Source organism: Echinops telfairi, unplaced genomic scaffold (assembly GCF_000313985.2).
Source record: "Echinops telfairi isolate 266 unplaced genomic scaffold, ASM31398v2 ScPeMD7_2;HRSCAF=8, whole genome shotgun sequence".
NCBI classification, from domain to species: Eukaryota; Metazoa; Chordata; class Mammalia; order Afrosoricida; family Tenrecidae; genus Echinops; species Echinops telfairi.
The window spans coordinates 61,526,520-61,532,217 of record NW_022103898.1 but is presented as its reverse complement, the minus strand read 5'-3'; the positions used below and the strand labels follow the sequence as shown (position 1 = coordinate 61,532,217).

The following is a 5,698-nucleotide window of genomic DNA, read 5'->3' as shown; positions in this document are numbered from 1 at the left end:
AGAATTCACCAAGAGAATAATAAGAGAGTCCACTGACTGGGAAAACATCTTTAGCAATGACACATCAGACAAAGGCCTTATTACTAAAATCTACAATACTTTGCAAGCTTACAATAACTAATTGCCCATGAAGAGGTGGGCAAAGGACTTGAACAGAAGTTTCACAGAGTCTGAAACCTGAATGGCTAATAAACATATGAGAAAATGTTCCTGATCATTAGCCATAAGGGAAATGCAAATCAAAACAACTATGAGATACCACCTAACACCCTCAAGGATAGCCCAATTCAAAAAATCAGAAAGCAACAAGTGGTGGAGAGGCTCTGGTAAGATAGGAACTCTCATTCACTGCTGGTGGACCTGTAAGTATGTACAACCACTATGGAAATCGATTTGGCGATTTCTCAAACAGATGGAAATTGAGCTACCATACAACCCAGCAATCCCTCTACTGGGCATATACCCAGAAGAGGCAAGAAATAAACCACGGCCAGACATCTGTGCTCCAATGTTCATTGCGGCATGGTTCACAATTGCAAGGAGTTGGAAACAACCCAAATTTCCATCAACAGACGAATGGATTAAAAAATGGTGGTATATACATACAATGGAGTACTACGCATCCCTAAAAAGCAGTGATGAACGCATGAAGCATACCGCCGCATGGGAAGACCTGGAGGAAATTATACTAAATGAAGTAAGCCAAGCACAAAAGGACAAATATAACATGAGGCTGCTGTGGTATGTTTATACACACACACACACACACACATATATATCCATATGCATATATATCCATATATATAAAAAGAACGGAAAGGTAAATGCAAAAGGGGCACAGGGAAAAAGCTGCTGTATTCAAACACTTCAGGGGTACGTTCCAGGTAGTATGGCAGGGCCCAGACCAAATCCAGGGATACATAATGGTAGCCAACTAAAAATGGTTAGGGAGGGAGGAAAAAGGAAAGAAAAAAAAAAAGATATGTGGCGGGGGAATAGGGCACTGACCCACCCAAGGGGAGGGTATTGTTTGTGTCTCCACAGGAAAAGAGGGACCGAACTTAAAGCCAGTACCAGATGAATGCAGCGAGCCGACAAGGAGTGTGGAACCAGTGGAGGGCCTGAGGGATCGGCCCTCATACAAGCTACATGGACAACCACCACTCCCCCCAAAAGAATTTACTTTAGAGGACAGCACTGAAGCTGTAGCTAGGGGAGCAGGGCATGTCTGATCAGATCACATGGGAGCAAATGAAGGGGGAGGAAGAGAGAGTGGAACATATCCTGGCCCATCAGGCCTGGAGGACGATATCCCCGCTCTGAACAGCCAATGCACAGAGTGGACCACATGACTGATCCTACTACATCCCTTGCTGGCCCAGGGCCCTAAGGGGGACAACACTGGAGACTCAGTGTCAAGACTGGCCCGGACTGACCCCGCGACACCAATGCAAACCACTAAAAGTGTGCGTCAGAGCAACTGTGGGAGCAGAGCAGGGAGCCCCTGAGGGAGTGCACAGGATAGACTCTGGGGTCAGAGTGTGGCCCTCCATCGGACCTGACTGAAGGACATGCCTAGAGATAAAAAAATCAGACCTTGATCTATTTACAGGTTTTTCTTTCTTAAAAAAATTTTTTTGTCTTTTAATTAATTTTTTCTTTTATGGGTCATTGGTTTTCCTTTTTGTTGTCATCACTTTGTTCTCATTTGTCGCCTATCTTGCTAGGGCTTGATTTTTGGTGCATATTATTATCTCTACAGAGTTAACCTGATAAGATAGGCTGGAAGAATAGTCTGGAGGAGAAATCAATGGGACCAATGCTTCCGGGGCCATGGGAGCGGGGGAGCCAGGGGATTTAGGAGATAGTACTGACCAACCCCGAGACAGGGGTGCAACAAGTGATCCAAAATCAGTAGCAAGGAGGGTGTGAGAGGCCTGGTAGGGATTCAGCAAGGGCAATGAAACCAAGAGAAATAACTGAAACCCAAATGGAGGCTGGGCATGATAGTGGGACAAGAGGAAAGTAAAAGGAAATAGAGGAAAGAGCTAGGTGACAAAGGGTATTTATAGAGGTCTAAATACTAGAATGTACATATGTAAATATATTTATATAGGAGGGTGGGGAAATAGATCTACGTGCATACATTTATAGGTTTAATATTAAGACAGCAGATAGACATTGGGTCTCCACTCAAGTACTTACTCAATGCAAGAACATGTTGTTCTATTAAATTGGCATTCCATGATGCACACTTTCCCAACATGATTGCTGAAGAAAAATGTGTGCATAAGCAAATGTGGTGAAGAAAGCTGACGGTGCCCAGCTATCAAAAGATACAGCACCTGGGGTCTGAAAGGATTGAAGATAAACAAGCGGCTATCTAGATGAGAAGCATCAAAACCCACATGGAAGAAGCACACCAACCTGTCTGACCATGAGGTGTAGAAGGGACCAGTTATCAGCCATCAAAGAACAAAAAATCATATAAGTGGGTTCCCACTTTCCCGATATGATCACTGAAGACAAACATGTGCATAAGCAAATGTGGTGAAGAAAGTTGATGGTGCCAGGCTATCAAAAGTTATAGCGTCTGGTGTCTTAAAGGCTTGAAGATAAACAAGCAGCCATCTAACTCAGAAGCAACAAAGCCCACATGGAAGAAGCACACCAGCCTGTGTGACCACGAGCTTTAGAAGGGATCAGGTATCAAGCATCAAAGAAGGAGAGAACCATATCACTGTAAATGAGGGTGAGTGCAGAGTGGAAACTCAAAGTCCATCGGTAGGCAACTGGACACCCCCTTACTGAAGGGTTGTGGGGAGGAGATGAGCCAGTCAGGGTGCAGGGTAGCAATGACGAAACATACAACTTTCCTCTAGTTCCTAAATGCTTCCTTCCCTTCACTACCACCGCCCTCACCCCCCGCCCACTAACATGATCCCAATTCTACCTTACAAATCTGGCTAGACCAGAGGAAGTACATTGGTACAGATAACAACTGTAAACACAGGGAATCCAGGACAGATGACCCCTTCAGGACCAGTGGTGAGAGTGGCGATGCCTGGAGGGTGGAGAGAATGTGGGGTGGAAAGTGGGAGCCGATTATAAGAATCTACGTATAGCCTTCTCTCTGAGGGATTGACAGCAGAGAAGAGGGTGGGGGGAGACATCGGACAGTGCAAAATATGACAAAATAATAATAATTTATGAATTATGAAGGGTTCATGAGGGAGGGAGGGGAAAAATGAGGAGCCGATATTAAGGGCTCAAGTAGAAGGAAAAAATTTTGAGAATGATGATGGCAACAAATATACATATGTGCTTGACACAATGGATGGATGTATGGATTGTGATAAGAATTGTATGAACCCCCCAATGAAATAATTAAAATAAAAGTGGGATGTATGTATCCGCACACATCAAGGTAGGCAGACCTCTCCCAGTTCCTGAGGAACTGAGTTGAGTGGTGTTTGGAGAGAAGTATAAATGCCACAATGCCATAAATAGCGAAGACCTTCATCAAAATATGCTCACTGGGAAATGTAGATGTGAAAAAGTGACTGAAGGTCACCAAGCTGGGTGATACATTAACCTTTGTAGAAATCTTAGAAATCTCCCTCCTAATGAACACATTGAGTAATAGAGTAGTACATTTATAAAATCTATTTTTTAAATCATTTTATTGGGGACTCATACAACTCTTATCACAATCCATACATACATCAATTGTGTAAAGCACATTTGTACATTTGCTGTCCTCATCATTCTGAAAACATTTGCTCTCCACCTAAGCCATTGGCATCAGCTCTTCAGTTTTTCTCCTCTCTCCCCACTCCCCCTCCCTCATGAAACCTTGATAATTTATAAATTATTAATAAAATCTATTTTTACACATCATTCATTATGCAGTTGGCCCAAATATAGTTATTTACAAAGATTTATAGAGTTTATAACTAATCCTATTGTTATTATAGCAGAGTTTTTCAGAATGACTTGAAAGCTGGACTCCAATTGCAAGACAAAGAAAAATATATATTTAAATAATATTTTTCTTATCACGTAAAGATTTATATTAAAGCATAAAAATAAACAATGGAAGAGAAAAACATTAAAATCTTGCCACAGTAATGGTACTACAGAGTCATAAAGGCTCCCCAATCCAATTTGGGGCTGAAAAAGGCCAGGAAGTTTACAGTTTTCCACTTAGAGACCCTTGTCCTACTAGCCTTTTCCTTTTGCTGCCTACGTATAGGAATCAAGATGCACTTATGAGGCCATGTCAGTCAAAATTTTATACTCTCTCTCTTTTTCCACCATTTAAAATCAATGTCCTTGGGCTATGGCATTATTGTTGTGTGCCGGTAGTTGATTCTAACTCTTAGTCCCCCTCTCTGATAGACTAGAACTGCCCCATTGGGTTTGTAAGCTGTACTCTTTCTGAGAACAGATTGCTACGTGTTCTCCTGTGGAGCCATTGGTTGGGTTCAAACCACCAACTTCTCCGTTAGCCACTGTGTACTTCACTGTTATGCCAACAGGGTTTCTTGGACTAAGGTATTGCTTTGTAATAATACACACTTCCCAGATTGCACAATTAACAACTGCTCTTATCAGGAATAGATCAGTGAATCACATCATTTCTAAAATACAGTTAGTTAAATGGGAGTGGAGAAGAGAAAGTTGGAGAGTGAAACTGTGCCTAAGAATTTAGCACTGGAGGGTTATCTTAAAACTTCACAGGCTTAGGGCACCGAACATCCCTCAGTAAGAGCTAATACTACAGGGTGACATGTTGGGAACCAAAGATTCATTTGCTTCAGACATGGGGCATGCTTGATCCAATGGAATTCATAGAAATGATCACAGATTCAACAGAACTTAACTCCAGGGTGGACAAGATGCCTAATTCCAGGAAGGCGTATGTGTGAACAATGAGGAGTCATGTAGCCTCGGCTCTATTCAGTTTCATCAAGTGTAGCTCTTGCCCCTCCTATAAATGTGTATGTTTTCAAACAGAGCTTGGCTGGACACAAACCCTGCAGTACAGAGATCTTTCAAGAAACATGCAGAGAAAATCATTTTTCAAATCCTCAGCTTTCATATGTATTCTTTCCTAAAATTGATCTGTGAGAGAATAGACCTATTATCAAAGTGTCATTCTGGTTTCCTCTGCGTAACAAATCTCATTTTACAAAATAAAGGCTTACCTTTCACTCATTTTGAATGGAATCTTTCTGAGGCTTATGTCCTTGGCTTGTAATAAAAAGGTTGGACATTCCAGATCACCACAAGATGCCTTGAAAGAAAGATCTGGTGATCTTCTCTTGGCACATCATCCACTAAAATTGTACAGAGCACTCTGACCCACATGGGGTCATTTAGTGGGAGTGAACTCAATGACAACTGGTTACTGGGTTATCCAAATATTTTTTTTAAAACCTTCCCAGTCACTATTGAAAATAATAAATCAAATGTTGAGGGAGGAAAAGCTTCCTTTAATCAGTCTCACCACTTCATTGCAGAACATCACAGTTGTATAAAACAAAACATCAAACCTTAGAGTCAATTAAGATTTATGGTGACCCCCAGGGCAGAGTACAACTACACCATAGGGCTTTCAAGGCTTTAATATTTATAGATGAAGACTGAGCATGATAGTGGGACAAGAGGAAAGTTGAAGGAAATAGAGGAAAGA

General features: G+C 41.8%; 1 protein-coding gene across 1 annotated transcript in view; it reads right to left on the bottom strand.

Moving 5' to 3' along the window:
- The window catches only part of PTPRR (protein tyrosine phosphatase receptor type R), a 283,812-nt gene that overhangs the window by 256,889 nt on the left and 21,225 nt on the right, over positions 1-5,698 (bottom strand). The gene's annotated exons all lie outside the window — the stretch shown is intronic.